General features: G+C 32.5%; 1 long non-coding RNA gene across 7 annotated transcripts in view; it reads left to right on the top strand.

Moving 5' to 3' along the window:
• The window catches only part of LOC141500931 (uncharacterized), a 405,792-nt gene that overhangs the window by 240,109 nt on the left and 146,646 nt on the right, over positions 1-19,037 (top strand). For 5 of the 7 annotated variants that reach the window (XR_012472091.1, XR_012472087.1, XR_012472084.1 and 2 more), the window contains 2 exons: positions 5,238-5,331; positions 5,932-17,934. This is a non-coding gene — a long non-coding RNA (uncharacterized LOC141500931). Of the gene's footprint in view, positions 1-5,237; positions 5,332-5,931; positions 17,935-19,037 lie in introns of those variants that run through there. The other 2 variants (XR_012472086.1, XR_012472089.1) reach the window with 1 other exon arrangement.

Raw genomic sequence — 19,037 nt, 5'->3', positions numbered from 1 at the left:
GATTCTGTCTATACAGTTGTTTGTTCCCAACCCAGAGTAGAGATTTTGATTGCAGTTGGGCACCTCCCTTCTGGCTTGTTATCTAACTGCTGGAACCTATGCTGTTTTCACACTGCTGTGACCTGGACTGCACTGTGACTGAAAGTCTCCCACTGGCTTTCCTGCTCTCTCACCTCATTGCATTTACTTCCCCCTTTCCCCCAAAGAGACAGATCTTCACTGAAGATCCTTCCAGATGGCTACTATTGAACATTTCTTTGTATCCTATCTTTTTTCTTGGTGGGATCTGAAGTTTTAATGTATGTGCAGAGGCTTCTTTTAGCTTTGTGTAGGGAAAAGCAATTGGAGTTTACTAGCTTCATGCTGCAACCTTACCTCTGCCTTGGAAGTCTCAATTCTTTTTTTTAATAAGACTTTAACTGATCCATAAAAACACTATTCCTATTTTCTCATCAATATATTTTGAAGTTATGGCTAGCAAAAAGAAAAAAAAATTACAAAAATACAAAGAATAAAGTTGTCTATTAAATAGTAGATGGGTAATAAATATTGACTTAATGGTTTATGGAAAAGTACAAGATGGATTTAAGCTTTAAAATCTTACAAAGAAGTATGTGAGAGAAGTTGTTTAAAAGATGAAATTAAAGACAATGATATTTTTTAATGGACTATTCCTCTGGTGAGAGAATGACAGCTGATAGATCAATAATTTACTCTGCTTTTATCCTTAGGTTGTCAGGAAAATGTGTGGAAAATCAGCATTATGTTAAATGGACCTCTTGAAATGAACTTATGGAAGGAAGTACATAGATAAGAGTCACACAGTATAGGCATCTATGGATGGGTCTGCATCATTTGAGGGAATACCTGCATTAGTGTAATTGCATATCCCTTAGAATATTGGAGCATTACTTTTAAAAAAATTCTAACTTAAAGCAAAACAAAAAAAACAAACTTTGATTCTTTTTCAGAACTTAAATATTAGATAATGTCTCTTATTTCTAATTTTCTTGGTCTCATTCCTAACTTCCTTCATTAAAACACTGCCCCTCTCTCACACACATACAATATTTATTACCCAGAGTGAACTCCTCTTCCCTTGCCTTTGCTTATATGTTCTTTAAATTCTAGCTTAAATCCCTCTTCTGACAGAGATATTTCCAGCTCTTCTCTAACCTACATTGATCACTGTCATCCCTAAATATTTATTGCACTTAATTCTCTGACCTCTGGTTATCAGTGTCATACATTTTCATATGGAAGGATTCCATAATTATTTTATTAGTTTTGCTTCTTCAGAAAGATTGTAAATCATTGAGGGCAAAGGACCATGTGATATACTTTTTTAACAATCTCCATATTCAAGTTTCTTTTTAAGTGTGAATTTCTAAGTTTAGAATCTAAATCTATGATGCTGGTGGGGAGAAATTTTGAAGAAGGATTTCTGTATAATATAATATATTATAATAATAGAATGTAATTTCCAGGGGATGGGAATAATTCTTGCATCAAAAACCTTTTCTTGCTAGATGATACATGAAATTTATTTTTAATGAAATAAAGCATTTCATTCCACATAAAAGATGAGGATAACTTCATTTTAATATTTAAGTTATTTATGTCCAAAGACTTTTTACAAAAAAGAATAACAAGGAGGGAATTAAGAACCTGAAGAAGGTGAAGATGGAAGCATTGGGGATAGGATGGAGACAAAAGACTGAAAGATAGAAAACTGTATAAACTAAGACATACTTTTGCATTTATCTTTTATAGTAAGTCTTTCAAATCTCTCAGATGTCAACTCCACCCATTTGTCAATGTGCTGAGGGTTGGGGAGGGGATGAAAAAAACTCATACACAGGTTTATCTCAATCTTTCTCCCTGCTTCCCTTCCTTCCTTCCTTCCTTCCTTCCTTCCTTCCTTCCTTCCTTCTTTCCTTCACTTTCTCTCTTCTTCCCCTCCCCCCCAATCCTATCACTATATCCCTTCATACTTTTAATATTATGAATTTCCACTTTGGTATGTCTACATCTTTATTGGGTTACAAAAGATTTATTCATTCATCCCTTTTTAATCCTACCTAAGAGGAATGGTAAATGTGCCCTGAAACTTCTTTTTTTTTTCCACAAAAATTTGTTATGGGGATCCACCAAATGATCTGGAGGCCTTCATGACTTTTACCTGATATCAGAAGAGAGGCCAGTTACTTTGCAGGGTATTTCTCATTCTTATGTCAAGATCAATCTATATCTATTACTCATGAAATCTTTTGATGTTATCTCTTATTCTTGTTCCTCTTCCAAGTTCCTCACTGGAGTTTTATTTTTATTTATTATTATTTTAATTTTGTTGAATTGTGAGTAGAGGAACTAAAATTATAATAAATGCAAAACTAAACAAAATGGAAAAAATAATATCCCTTTCTTTTAAGGTATAGTTGTTCTTCCCCCCCCCCCCGTATTTACATCTATGTTTTTAAATTACATGTAAAGATAGCTTTCTATATTCTTCCTATTGCAAACTTTTGAGTTCCACAATTTTCCATTCCTCCTAATCACCTCCTCCATAGCAGCAAGCAATCTGATATATGCTGCACATGTAACCACCTTTAGCATAGGACTATGTTACTAAAGCTTTGAAAAAACTAGAACTAAGGGGAAAACATGAGAAAGAAAGAAAAAATATAAAGGAAGTTTTTTTTTTTTTAAAGTAAACATAGTATACTTTCCTCTGCATTAAGAATCTGTAGATTTTTATCTGGATGTGGATGGTATTTTCCATAATATGCCAATCAGACTTGTCCTTAATGATTGCACTGCTATGGGGAGTATATAGTTGACAGCTGATCATCTCTCAATATTGCTGTTAGTGTGTATGATGTTCTCCTGAGTTTGCTCACTTCACTCAGCATCAGTTCATTCAAGTCTTTCCAAGCTTTTCTGAAGTTAGAATACTCATGATTTCTTTTTATTCTTAATATTTTCTTTTTTCCAAATACATACAACAGTAGTTTTTAACCAATCATTTTTGCAAGGTTTTGAGTTTTACATTTTTCTCCCTGTCTTCCTTACCTCCTTCCTCTCCCTGACAGAAAGCAAGCTCTACATTTATAACCATGCTAAACATATTGATCATGTTGTGAGAGAAGTACCAGATCCAAATGGAAGAAAGAAAATATTAGAGAGGAAAAAATGGCAAAATATATAAGACAACTTTTAAGAATTAAAGATAATAAGTTTTGGTCTTCTTCAAGCTCCACAGTTTCTCCTCTGGATTTGGATGGTATTTTCCATCACACATTTTTAAAAATTGTCTTTGATCATTGTATAACTGAAATGAACATTACCTCATGTTGTTAATGTGTATAATGTTCTTCGGGTTCTGCTCATTTCACTCAGCATCAATATATGCAAATTAGTATCCCATATTTTCCACATCCCCTCCAGTATTGATTATTTTCCTTTCTAGTCATATTGGTCAATCTGAGAGCTGTGAGATAGTACCTCGAAGATGTTTTAATTTGCATTTCTCTCATCAATAATGATTTGGAGCAATTTTTCATATGACTAAAGATAGCTTTGATTTCTTCATCTGAGAATTGTTTTTCCATATTCTTTGACCATTTATCAATTGGGAAATGACATTCTTTTTCCAAATTTCACTCAGTTCTCTATATATTTTAGAAATGAGTCCTTTGTCCAAAATACTAGTTGGAAAAATTGTTTCCCCACTTACCACATTCCTTTTAATCTTTATTGAAGTGATTTTGTTTGTGTAAAAACTGTTTAATTTAATGGAATCAAATTTATCCAGTTTTGTCTTCATAATGTTCTGTATCTCTTTGTTGGTTATAAACTACTCCCCTTTCCATAGGTCTGAAAGGTAACCTATTTCTTGTTCCCCTAATTGGATTAAATATTAACTTTTATGTCTAAATTCTGCACCTATTTGCCCTTATCTTGGTAGAGGGTGTGAGATATTGGTCTATATCTATTTTTCTACCATACTATCTTCCATTTTTCCCCACAGTTTTTTATTTTTGAAGAGTGAGGTTTTATCCAAGAAATTGACATCCTTGGGTTAGACATTTATTCTTCTCTCTTTTGCACCTAATCTGTTCCACTGATTCAACACTCTATTTTTAGCCAGTATTACACTGTTATGATGACTGATGCTTTATAATATAATTTTAGATAAGGTATGGCTAGGACACCTTCCTTTGAATTTTTTCATTAATTCTCTTGATATTAATGACCATTTGTTCTTCTTCCATATTTTTAATTATCATTTTTTTCTACCTCACTAAAATAATTTTTAGAAGTTTGCTTGGTATGGCAACTAAATAAGTAATTTCATTTGGGTAGAATTGTCATTGTTATTATATTATCTCAGTCTACCCTTGAACAATTTACATTTGCCCAGTTATTTAGATCTGAATTTATTTGTTTGATATGTGTTTTATAGTTATTTCCATAAAATTTCTGATTCTATCCTGGCAAGTAGATTCTCAAGTATTTCGTGCTTTCTGAAGTTATTATAAATGGAATTTCTCTTTCTGTCTCTTAGTACTGTATATATTTTAGTAATATATAAAAATTTGGAATTATATTGTATCCTGCAACTTTTCAAAAGTTGCTAATTGTTTCTAGAAGTTTTTAGATGATTTTCTATGTTTGTCTAGGTATAAAATATATCATTTGCAAAGAGTGAAAGTTTTGTTTCTTCATTACTGTTTCTAATTCCTTCAAATTCTTTTTCTTCTTTTATTGCCAAATCTAAAATTTCTAATACAATATTGCATAATAGTGGTGATAATGGGCACCCCAATCTTATTGGGAATACATCTAAATACCCCCATTACATATAATGCTTGTTGATGGATTTAGATAGATAATGCTTATCATTTTAAGGAAATTTCCATTTATTTCTATGCTCTCTAATGTTTCTAATAGGAATGTGTTCTGTATTTTGTCAAAAGCTTTTTCAATATCTATTGAGATAATCATATAATTTGTTAGGTTTATTATTAATATGTTCAGTTAGGCTGATAGTTTTCCTACTATTGAACCAACCCTGCATTTCTGGTATAAATCTTGCTTATTCATAATATATTATCCTGGTGGTAACTTGGTGAAATATATTTGCTAATATTTTATATAAAATTTTTACATTCATATTCATTAGGGAAATTGATTTACAACTTTTTTTCCCTCTGTTCTGTCTCTTCCTGATTTAGGTATCAACACCATATTGGTATCATAGAAGCATTGTCCTTGTTCATTTGGCAAATAGATGAGATGAATGAGCTTCTGGTCTTTATAAGTCAGATGGTGGGTATTCTGGGCTGGGTCTGATTCCCTTGCTAGTCTTCTTTTGAAAGTAGAACAAAATGAAATCCTGCTAGATAATTAAAAGTTTAAAAAGACATTGACTTAGTCATGGTAAGGGTTAAACAGAAGATTAACCAATGAGAACTAATTTATCTGAGTAAAGCTCCTTTGCTTAGATTATACATCATTATTTATCAGCTAAGCACCTATGCCCTTCTTGGGCTTCTCATGGCTGCTTTGCATTGAAGATGTAAAGGAAGTGGAAAACATATCAATAGTCTTCCTGAGCCAAGCAAGGGATATTTTTAAAGAAAAAATAACATAACAATGAACATGTGTTTGTATGTGTTGTTTAGTTGTGTCAGATTGTAGAATACATCTTTATGACCCAATTTGTATTTTTGTTTTGTGCTAGAGTCTAAATAATTTGTCATTGCCTTCTTTAGCTTATTTTAAAGAGGAGGAAACTGAGATAAACAGAGTTTAGTTACTTACCTAGGGATACATAGCTAGTATGCAACTAAGGTTAGATTTGAACTTCTTACCTGGTACCATATTCACTGCACCACTTAGTGCTCTCTCTCTCTCTCTCTCTCTCAGATATTGTTCTTGGCACAGTGTGGTTTGTCAAAGGATGAAGATTTGAAGGTAGGTAATGGAAGCCAATGAAACATGGAAGAGCTTCTAGGATAGTAATAATTACATTTAGTGTCAGATAATGGGATCAAGCATTAGTAAAGAAACAAGTGAAGTCAGAGTGAAACAAATGGCCTGGAAAAGGAGACCAAGGGATACATAGTCATGCTAAAAAGGCTTAAAGTAAAAGATAGAAGAATAAGAAAGGATAGAATATTCATAATTTTAAAAAATTTGAGAACCTAAAGATGTTCTCCTAGTAGACTGATTGTACAATAGGTTGTCAACATGAACTGAAATGCCTGAGATAAAGTATTGGTGGAATGGAGAGGAAGATTGTAAATGAAATACTGAAGTTATTGAAAATATTGCCTGAATGAGATTTGTAGATGGAAGTATTAAGTATTGGGGGATGGGGCAGGGTAGTAAAGGAGATTTCTGTCCTCTCCTGGTTAGTAAAGTGGTTTAACTTTGAATTAATTCCAATCATCCATTCAGGTATTCATCATCAAAACCCTTTTCAAGGAAATTTTGCAAAATAAAACTGTCTCATTTACCATATGGTTTCTATGAAAGAATTTCCTTCTGAATTTGCTGAATGTCAACTAAATTTGAAAATTGTTTCTTCCACATTAACAGCCACATGTTCATCTAATGACCAAAATGTATTTTAAATCTGAAGAGGGGGGGAAAATGACAAATTTAGACTACTAATATGTTATTTACCATGATATTGGTGGAAATTTAAAATTCCCTAGAAAGCAGGTTATCTCTGTTAAGTATTGACCTTTACAACAGATCAGTTAGTGGTGCTGGAGTTCACAATCTTTTAAAATTAGATTAATGTGATTTAGTTAGCATTTCCTTTGCTATTTGATAAGTATATTTCTAGAAAAACAAACAAAAAATTCTCTTAATCTGTCTAAAAATGAAATAGAAATAATAACCCACTTCCTAATATAGTAGGCTTAGGAAAGTTCATGTAGAATAAGAAACTATTCTTTCTTCAAGAATTTAGAAATTTTCAAATGCAAATTTAGGCCATTTGAATGATTTAGGTTCCAAGGTTAAAATGCAATGAAGTTCCTTGTAAAACATAAAATATAACTTTAAAAACCTCACTAATTAAAAAGTTTAGAAAATTAAGTTTAGTGTTAAAAGGCTAGAAAATTTGCCCTTCTCTACCACAATAATTACCAGGGAAGCAATTTCCAAAAGTGTTCCTCAGAGGTGTGGAAGCAGAGAATTATTCTGCAACATCAATTCAACAATTTCATCCATCACTAAATATTTATTAAGAAGTTACTATGTCCCATATATTATGCTAAGTGTTGGGGATACAGATACAACAAAGAAATATAATCTGTGGCACCAAGGAGTCTACAATTTAATGAGTGAAATCAGTACTCAAAAGGAATCTGAGACATTAGGGAAGAGGATAGAAGGTACCCAATATAGGGGCATAAGGAAGAATTCTATGAGGGAGGAAGAGAGTCACTGAGAAATAAAGAGATGGCTGACCTATGCCTCATTCCTTAAATGGAGATTTTGGAATTCCTGGATCAGCCCTCCAATTAGAGGGTCAGAAAGTACCCAGGAGGTATGAGTACCAAAATGGATTCAATTTTGCAGGATGATAAGATTTCCCAATCTTGCAGTTTCCTGCAAACATGATAGAGAAATCCAAAGATGCTCAAAGTAGTAAAGCAGAATTAGAAATTAAGAGATATCCTGGTCCTTTAAAGCTTCAGGTGTCAAGGTAGTCAAATGAGCATCCCATGCCCTTGAAGAAACAACCCAACATATAAATCCCTCCTTCTGTGGCAGATAGATGGGTCAACTGTTACTAGCAATGACCCAAGAATCCCATCTGCTATCCATGTCCCAGGTATTGTTACTGAAAGAAGCTATAGCAAGACAAGCATAGAATAAGCAGGGAAAAAAAAAAAGAAACATAACTTCTCCCAGAAATAATCTAGAGATTTTTTTAATAAGGCAATGAGTTAAGTGTCTTGCCCAAGGCCACACACCTAGGTAATTATTAAGTGTCTGTGACCGGATTTGAACTCAGGTACTCCTGACTCCAGGGCTGATGCTCTATCCACTGTGCCACCTAGTCTCCCCTAGAGAATTTTGTCTTTTAAGGACAAAGTTTGACACTTTAGTACTCTGGGAAATAGACTAGAAAGTTTATGAGAACTTATGAAATTGAACCTAAAGTTTTGCTATAAATTAATGATTATTATAAAACTAAAAACATCTAAATCTGTTGTACTTGAGTGAATGTACTTAGTCTGGTCTTAGTTACTTTGATTTAAATGTCAAAATTATGTCTCCTGAAAAATATGTTTGACTGTAATTCATGCTCTTGGACTTTGGGGTTCATTACTGAACTGCAGGAATTGTTTATGTGATTTGTGTTCATTATTTTATAGAATCATATACCAGTTTTATAATTTAAGTGATATTCAAATAATGTCAATAACTTTTTTCACAAACTAAAAATTTTCAGTGATCTTTCCCCTCTCCTTATATTTATAGCAAATACCTATTTCTTTTCTTGTAATAACATAACTTGATAAGAGGTTTGTACTTTGTACTACTATAATGAATGCCTACTTTGTAACAGGATTTTATTTCTTTTTGAAAACCCACACAAAACAAGGCACCTTCTGTATTCTATGTAAACTAATATGTCTTGGGAATAGATCTACCTTAGAATGGTTGCCCTGTTATACTTGAGTTTGAAAATACTCTCATTTAAGAATTCATGTTAAAATTAATTACTTCAGCTACTCAATCACTATCAAACATATTAGAGTATACAAAGTGTTTAATTTGAACAACAAAGTTGACAAGACCTTTTATGTTAAGAAGTTTGTCAAGGATAACATGAAATACATTACAGATGTTGGTTTTTATCTGTTCCCTGTATATGTATCCCAATGACTTTCTGAGAAATGTGAAAACCATAAAATCATGTAAACATTTAGCCAATTAAATTGAAATTGTAGTTTAAAAAAAGACATAACTGAGACAGATGGAACACATGGACAAGGAGTTGGACCCAGAGCATAACCCATTCCTATTTAGGAATAGACTTCCTGGCTACATGGTTTCCTTATACATGTTTTGTCTCCTAGAATTGCCACTGAAATCTGTGGAACAGAGGAATGTCTTTGTGCATAAGGGAGATTTTCCTGGTCATTTATTTTGTTCTGTTATTTAATTAAATTTACACTTTTCTTTGCACTGATGCTCCCCATGGCAGTTGTAGAAACTGACTGGGATTACATTCAGAAATTTGAAAAGTTGCTTTAATGACTCTAAGTTTGCCATAATAATAGATTTTCCACTCTTTTAGTGTGTAATAAAATTATCTTGAAAGAATTAAAAGTAATGGGGCAGCTACGGTGCAGTGAATAGAGCACTATCTGACCTTAGACATTTAATAATTACCTAGCTGAGTGACCTGGGACAAGTAATTTAACCCCATTGACTTGCAAAAAAATCCAAACTAAGAATCTCCCAGGGTTTTTTCCCAAAACAACTTTTAATGAAACCTCTAAACATATTCAAAAGGCACAAAACCCCTCCAAATAAATAGTGAAATAATCTCAGTGAGGTATCTTGGAGGAACTTTAGGAAAAATTCTGTCCCAAGTGAGTGAAAGAGTTGTATACCCCAGTATAGCCTGCTCTTAGCCACAGTGCAGTTCAGTTATAGTCCAATGAACACCATGGCTTAGGTCCCAACCCACAACTCAGATCCCAACCCCCTCTCTTTCCTCACTGATGCAGTATTGGGCTACCCTAGCACAGGGAGCAAAATGCATCTTGGGTCCATACACCCTTTACCACAAGAACAGACAGAATTCTACTATTAAATGACCAAACAAACAAATAAATAAATATTAATCACTGGCAGCTATTATTCTGAAAGGGTCAATAAAAATACCATCAGAAAATGAAAGCAGTTATAAAGGGAATATAAGTGAAGTATATGTGAACTCAAAAGGCTTTATGAATTAGCCCCAAGTAACAAAAAGAACTCTTGGAAGAGCTCAAAAAGAATTTTAAAAACCAAAGAAGAGAAGAAAATGGAGAAAAGAAATGTGAGTCACACTGGAGAATTATGAAAAATTGACTGAAGAGAATAATAATTTAAAAAATAACATTGACCAACTAGAAAAGTAACAGTGAACAACTGAAAAAAAGAAGCATCTAAAATAATAATTAACCAATTGGAAAAGAAAATAAATGCTAACTGAAGAAAATAAAATTTTAAAAACTAGAATTGGACAGATGTAAACTAATGACTCTAACACACCAAAATTCCATCAAAAACAAAAACAAAAACAGAAAATGTTAAAAAAAGTAGGAAAAATGTATAAAGTACCTCATAGGAAAAATGACCAACCTGGAAAACAGATTCAGAAAAGATGATTTATTAATTATTGGTTTACCTGAAAGTCAAAATAAGAAAAAGAGCCTGTATAATATCTTGCATGGATTTTTCATGAAAAACTACCCTAATATCCTTGAACAAGAAGCTAAAATAGTCCTTCAAAGGATCTATTGAACACATCTAGAAAGAGAATGCAAAATTAAAAATTACAAGGAGTATTGAATCAAATTTCAGAATTCTCAGCTAAAGAAGTAAATTCTATAAGAAGTCAAAAAAGAAGCAGTTTGAATACCAAGAAGTCACAGTAACAATTATATAGGATTTATCAACTTCAACATTAAAGGAATTGAAGGACTTGGAAAATGATATAACAAAGGGCAAAGGACCTTGTATTACAAGCAAGAATCAAGTACCATGCAAAATTCAGATATTCCTTTAGGGGAACATATGAACTTTCAATGAAATACAGGACTTGCAAACTTACATGATAAAAAGACTAGAACTCAGCAGAAAAGTTGATCTTCAAATACAAGACTCAAGAACTGCATATTAAGGTAAATAGAAAGGGGCAAAATGTTAGTCAATAAACCTAAATTGTTTACATTGCTACATGGGAAGACAATACTTGCAACTCCTGAAAAAATGTATTTCATTTAAGACAAATGAAAGAAATCTACTTAGAAAAAGGATGTGGATAGATATTGATTTTGATGTGGAATTGGGGGAAAGGTACTTGAAAAGTGGATGTGGGTATAAATTAACTTTGAAGTGATCAAACTTTTAGCATTTGAGGGTTGTATTTTTATTGGGACAATTGGATGGATTGTACTTGAAAAAAGAATATGAGTATAAAGTGATGATGTAAGTATGCTTATGGCATTTGAGAAATGCCCTTTTATCAGGACAGTTGAAAGGAGTATACTTTGATGGATGGAGTATATACAAGATATCTCTAAAATAATTAGGACATGGAAAAAAGTTGTTATGCTAAGAAAAGAAGGTGAGCCATAATAGGATAAATAACAACACATGGAGAAGCATAAATGACTTAATATAGGGGAGGGAAAGAAGAGAGGGTATGAACATTGAATAAATCTTACTCTCAACAGGTTTGACTCAAAGAGGGAATGATATATACTCCCAATTGGGTAAAGAAATTGATCCATGCTTGCAGGGAAGCAGGGAAGAAGGAGTGGAAGGGGAAAGAAAAGAAAAAGAGGGACTTCTAAAAGGGGAATGAAAAGTAATTTAAAAAAATGAATAAAGAGGAAAAGGGAAAAGAAAAGGGAAGTGGTTTGATAAAAGGGAATTCAGACTGAGGGAGGCAGCAGCAAAATACAAAATACTGGTGAGGAGAATAAAGGGAAAGAAGATAAAAATACAAACAGGGGAAAGAAAAGATGGAGGGAAATACAGTTAGTATTTATAATTGTGAATGTGAATGGGATGAACTCTCCCATAAAATAGAAGCAGATAACAAAGTGGATTAAAAACAATATGTTGTTTACAAGAAACATATTTGAAGCAGAAAGATACACAAAGTCTAAAGGTAAAAGTATGGAGTAGAATACACTATGCCTCAGTTGAAGTAAAGAGACAAACCTTATTTCAGACAAAGCAAAAGCAAAAATAGGTCAAATTAAAAGGGATAAAGGAACCTACAACTTCCTAAAAGGCACAATGGACAATGAAGTAATATCATTATTAAAAATATATTCACTAAGTGGTATGGAATCCAAAATTTAGAGGGGAATCTTAAGGACCTAGAGGAAGACATAGACAGCAAAATTATATTAGTGTAAGATTTCAATATTCTTCTCTCAGAATTAGATAAATCTAGCAATAAAATAGGCATAAAGGAAGTAGGGGGTAAATAGAATTTTAGAAAAGTTAGATGTGATAGATCTCTGTAAAGGTCCATCTGTGGGACCTCTGGAGAAAATTGAATAGGGATAGAAAGGAATATTCCTTCTTCCCTGCAATACATGGCAACTATACAAAAACTGACCATGAATTAGGGCATAAAAACCTCAAAATCAAGTTCAGAAAGGCAGAAATATTAAATACTTACTTTCCAGATAATGATCAATAAAAATTATATGTAACAAAAAGCCATGGAAGGATAATTTAAAATTAATTATAAACTAAATAGTCTAATATTAAATGATGAATGAATTAAATTAAAAAATCATAGAAATAATTAAGAACTGGGGCAGCTAGATGGCACAGTGGACAGAGCATAGGCCCTGGTGTTAGGAGGACCTGAGTTCAAATCCAGTTTCAAACACTTGATTCTTGCTTAGTTTTGTGATGGTAGAGAAGTCACTTAACCCCATTGCCTTGCCAAAGTAAAAAAAAAAAGTAAAGAAAATCAAGAATTTCATCCAAGACAATTAAAATAATGAAATATCCTGCCAAAACTTGTGGGATGCAATAAGCAGGTATTAGGAGAAAGTTTGTATTTCTATATATACTTACCTGAATAAATTAGAGAAAAAGGAGATCAATTAATTGGCATAAAACTAAAAAAGTTAGAAAAAGAACAAATTAAAAATCCTCAATTAAATACCAAACTAGAAATTCTGAAAGTCATAAGAGAAATTGATAACATTGAAAGTAAGAAAACTACTGAACTAATAAATAAAACTAAGGTTTAATTTTATGAAAAAAGAAATAAAATAAACTTTTGGTTAATCTGATTTTTAAAAAAAAGAAAGAAGAAAACCAGATTGCTAATATCAAAACTTAAAATGGTGAACCTACCTCCAATGAGGATGAAATAAAAATAACAATTCAGTGCTATTTAACATAACTGTAGGCCAATAAATTTAACAATCTAGGTGAAATAGATGAATATTTACAAAAATCTCATTTGCTAAGATTAACAGAAGAGGAAATAGCATGCCTAAATAACTCATTTTAGAAAAAAATGAATAAACTATCAATGAACTCCTTAAGAAATAATCATCAGAGCCAATGGATTTAAAAGTGAATTCTACCAACTATTTAAAGAACAATGAACTCCAATTCTATATATACTATTTGAAAAAAAATATACATGGAGTCCTGCCAAATTCCTTCATGACACCTATAAAATATCAAAGAATATTATAAACCAATCTCTCTAATGATTGGTGCAACAATTTTACATGAAATTTTAGCAAAAAAAAATACAGCAAATTATCACTAGAATAATAAATTATCATCAGGTAGGATTTATACAAGGTGTGCAAGCAGGATATTAAGAAATATTAAGAAATGGTGCTCAATATTAAGAAAACAATCAGCATAGTTAACCATATCAATAAGAAAATTGATAGAAATATTGATTACCTCAATAAGTGCTGGAAACACCTTTGATAGCTAACAGCTTTCACAAAATACACTATAAAAACACAAAATATTGTAGCAATAAGTAGACTTCTCCTTAAAATCATAAGTTGCATCTATCTAATACCATCAATAAACTGGAAGTATTCCCAATAATATCAGTGGTGAAATAAGGATGCCCATTTTCACCATTTTTATTCAATATAGAAGTACAAATGTTAGCTTTAACAATAAGAAAATGAATTGAAAGAATTAGAATAGGCTATGAAGAAACAAACCTTTCACTCTTCAAAGATAATCTTTTGATATACTTATATAATCCTAGAGAATTACCTAGAAACTACTTGAAACAGCAACTTTAACAAAGTTCAAGATATAAAATAAACCCTCATAAATCACTGGCATTTCTATATTTTACCAACAAAATCCAAGAACAAGAGAAATAAAGAAATTCCATTGAAGATAACTGTAGACGAGAATCTAATTTCCTAGACAAACGTAGAAATGATATGAACACAATTACAAAACACTTTTCATTCAAATAAAGTCAGACCTAAACAATTGGAAAAATGTGAATTGCTCATGGTTAGACTAAGCTAATATAATAAAAAATTACCAATTTGTCTTAATTAAATTATGTACTCTGTGCTATACCAATTAAACTATCAAAAATTGTTTTAAAGAATTTGAAAAAAATAACAAAATTCATCTAAAGGAACAAAAGTTCAAGAATATCAAGGGAATTAATGGAACAAAAAAGGAAAGGAAGTTGGCCTAGCTATATTAGATCTAAAATTATGTTTAAAATGTCAGTCATCAAAACTGTCTAGTACTGGTTAGGAAACAGAGACTATGGGATCAGTGCAATAGATTAGGTGCAAAAGAAATAGTAGTAAATAGTATAGTAACCTCCTGCTTGATAAATTCAAATACTCTAGCTTCTGGGATAAGAACTCACTATATGATAAAAACTGCTGGGAAAGCTAAAACATAGTACAGCAAAACCTAGGCATAGACTCCTATCTCTTATCTTTTCCCAAGATAAGCTTGAAATGGATACAAGATTTAGACATAAAGGGTACTAAGTCAATTAAGAGAACAAAGAATAGTCTATCAGATATAAGAAATGAGAAGATATTCATTAACCCATGAAGGCATAGAGAATATAGTAATTTGTAAAATGGATGATTTAGCTACATTAAATCAAAAAGGTTTTGCACAAATAAAGCCAATGTAACCAGGATTAGAAGGGAAGATGGGAAACAATGTTCACAATATTTCTAATAAAGGACTCATTTCTAAAATATTAGAAAACTGAGTCAAATTTATAAGAATAAAAATCATTCCCCAACTGTTAAATAGTCATAAGATATGAACAGTCAGGTTTCAGATGAAGAACTTAAAGCTATCTATAGGAATATGAAAAATTGCTCCAAATCATTATTGTTAATAGAAATACAAATGAATATCACCTCATATCTCTTAAATTGGCTAAAATGGTGAGGAAATTCATGAATGTTGGAAAGGATGTGGGAAAACCAGAATAATAATGCATTGTTGAAAAAGTTGTAGATTAATTAACCATTTTGGAAAGCAATTTGGGCAAGCTTCAGACACTAAAACTACATACCTTTGATCCTACAATACTATGTCTAGAGATCATAAAAAAGGGGATAGAACCCACATGTAAAAAACTATTATATAATAGCTCTTGTTGTAGTAGCAGCAAAGAATTGGAAAATAAGGAGATATTCATCAACTGGAGTATTTCATCTTATCCTGACAAGTCTGAGAGGGAATTCTTATTTTTATACCTATTTTTTAGAAGAGAAAACTGAGGCAGTCAGATATTAAGTAATTCTACAGCTGCTGCCTGACAACTCCAGGAAAAATTCCAGGAACAGAACAGAGGTCTCTATACAACATTTATAGATCTGACCAAGGCCTTTGATACTGTCAGTCATTGGGGTTTATGGAAAATTAGTCAAACTTTGACTGCCCAGAGAAATTTATCAGTATTGTACATCAAATTCATGATGGTGTGCATGACCAGGTTCTGGATAGTGGACAATGCTGTTGAGATTTCCAAGGCATTAATGGTGTGAGAAAAGGATGTGTTCTTGCTACTATGTTTTTTAGCATTATTTTTTCAACCATGTTATCAAACACCTTCACTGAGGATCAACATGGCCTCAAGTTCAGCTACCACACTGATGGCAAATTCTTCAATTTGAAAAGGCTACAAAAGACTGAAGTCGAGGAAGTGTTGAAGCATTATATTTTGTTTGCAGATGATTGTGTCCTCAATGCATTCTCTGAAGTAGTGATGAAACAAACTATGGATTGATACTCTGCTGCTTGAACTAATCTTGGGATAACAAATATCAAGAAAACACAGGTGCTCTATCAGCCAGCACCACATTCACTCACTATCCATAAAAGGAATCTTCAGTTACAGCAAGTAGAGAAGTTTTGACATTGGACAACTTCACTTACCTTGGCAGTGTCCCTTCCAGGGAGGGACACATCGACAATGAGGTTGATACTTGCATTGTCTGAGCTAGCTCAATATTTGGGAGGCTCTGAAAGAAAGTGGGGAGAGAAGAGGTATTAGACTGACTACCAGACTGAAGGTCTACAGAGATGTTGTGCTGATCTCATTGTTATATGCCTCTGAAACCCAGATAGTCCACCATAATTATGTCAGGAAACTGAATTGCTTCCATTTAAATTGTCTTATGAAGATTCTGAAGATCACCTGGCAGGAGAAGATACCTGACACTGAGGTCTTTTCTTGAGCTAAATTGCCTAGCATTTCAACATTACTACAATGTGTAACTATGATGGGCTGGATAATGCTGTTAAAATGCCAGAAGTACATTTGCCAGAAAGACTATTCTATGGAGACCTCACACAGGGCAAGTGCTCACAAGGGGGTGAGAAAAAGCGATACTGAGGCACTCTGAAGGTTTTATTGAAGAATTTTGAAATTGATTGCATAATTTGGGAGACAATGGCAGAGGGCTACCCCAGCATGGCATGCCCTCAGCAGGGGGATGCACTCTATGAGGAAGGCAAAATTGAAGCAGCTTAAAGGAAACAACATATGTAAATTTACAGTATCCACCCCAGGTACTCATATGGAATATTTGTGTCCAACTTGTGGTAGAACATTCTGAGCTCATATTAAGCTGATCAGCCACAGTTGAACTCACTGTGCTTTTTCTCAAACATAATGATATTATTTTCCTGTTCTTTGATATTGAAGGGGCAAGAACCTAATTGTATAGCTAGTGTCTGAGACTAGATTAGAATTCAGATTTTGCTGATTTTCAGTTCACTGCTCTACAAATTTTGCTTCCAGGATGCTTTCAAAATTTAAATTAGACTAATAAAAGCCAGGGTTTTGAAATTGGTCTTCAATTCATTCAGGGCTTTCTTTTTTCCAAAGCATACTTTGCCCACTTAAATAATTAATCTCAAAGTAACTGCAAAAAAAAAATGAAAGAAAGATACAAAAGCACCTACCTCAACATTTCAACTCTTAGACTTCACTTCTGGCAGGGACTTGAGATGAAAGGGTTGTAGGTGAGGCAGAGGTGAATCTGACCTCTGACTGAAAAGGACTGAATGCATACTCCTAGCACATACACTAAGCCCAGGAAAACAGGAAAGTGCTCTCTCGCTCTCTTGCTCGCTCTCGCTCTCTCTCTCTCTCTCTCTCTCTCTCTCTCTCTCTCTCTCTCCCCCTTCCTGTCCTCTCCTCTTTCTCTCTCCATCTCTCTGCTTCCCTATCTCTGTATCTTTCTATTTCTCTTTCAGACACTCAGTGATAGAACTAGTTTTGCAGTTATTCCAAACATGTACAGCTGAAGGACCCTAAGGTGCTAGTTTTTGTTGCCATGTTTGTATAACCCACATTTTATTAATAGAATAACTTTATGAACAAGGAATAAGAGCAATGTACCAGATTTTGTGACAACACAGTGTCTTTCATACGACAGTCAGTATTTGTGGAATTTAATTCAGTTGTTCCCAATTGTGTTTTCCTTCTTTAATCATTTCTTTGGTATTTCAATATAGAACTAAAGCAGAACCATTGTACATTATATTATTGAATAATTATATATGCTAGGATAGTTTCTAAATCTGTCATCTATGTATCTATGCATCTATGCATCTAGGTATCTATCTTCTTCCTCTTCTTTCTTTTCCTCTTCCTGTCTTACTTCTCCTCCTCCTTTTTATTTCTTCTTCTTTCTTCTTCTTCATCTCTTCTTCTTCTTCTTCTTCATCTTCTTCTTCTTCTTCTTCTTCTTCTTCTTCTTCTTCTTCTTCTTCTTCTTCTAATTCTTCTTTCTTCTTTTTTCTGCTCCTCCTTCCTCCCTCTCTCCCTTCTTTTCTTTCTTTGTTTCTGTTTATCTACTGATGCATATATTTTGCATATACACATACTACAATTCATGAATGTCAGAATATATAGATACATAGTATCCTACTGTAGTAGGTAGTAAGTAGAGATGTAAAACTATTCACATAAGAGACATTTTCATCTAAAATTAAATTGATGGAAAATTTATATCTAAAAGTTTCTATCAATAAATGAGCTAAAGGGCAAATCAATGAATTGGGTATGCACTTAAACAAACCCCTAGAAAATGTCCTAATGAAACTACAAAATAGAAATTCAGAATATCAAAGAAGATATTTATAAAAAATGAATGCAAATACTCAAACTGAATTTACAAATAAAATTAGGAATCATTTTTAAAACACTGATATATATATATATATATATATATATATACATAAATTACTTGGTAATATAATTAAAAAACACATCTTCAGTACAAAAAGGGAGTAGTTGGTTCATAATAAATGAAAAAGAAATGAAATTAGACAGAAAGTATTTTGTCTACCTTTATGTTAATAAGATCAAGAATTGAAATTAATATTAAAAATGTAAAAGATTCAGATTAACATAAAATAAAATAGAGAATTTAAATAATCCAAACTCAGAAAAAGAACTAAGCAAGCTATAAATGAATCCTTAAAGTTGTGTTTACATATTAGATGGTACACAAGTGAATCTGTTTTTCATATTTACTTCCCCAGTCCAAAAACCTGGAGTGTGAAAGGCCTTTGCCTTTGAATGCATCTTGGCAATTTTCCTCATAATAATGACACTATAGATATATTTTTGAATTGGGATAAAATATTTTTTGTTCATGAACCCCAGGTTCTTTATCTCAGACCTCACAGAAAATCCCCAAATTTCTTTTTTTTCAATTTTTAAGCATTTTTATTTAAACTTTTGAATTCCCAAATTCTAG

The sequence above is a fragment of the Macrotis lagotis genome, chromosome 1 (genome assembly GCF_037893015.1).
Source record: "Macrotis lagotis isolate mMagLag1 chromosome 1, bilby.v1.9.chrom.fasta, whole genome shotgun sequence".
Lineage (NCBI taxonomy): Eukaryota > Metazoa > Chordata > Mammalia > Peramelemorphia > Peramelidae > Macrotis > Macrotis lagotis.
The sequence above is the reverse complement of the archived record's forward strand: the minus strand, read 5'-3'. Positions and strand labels throughout refer to the sequence as shown.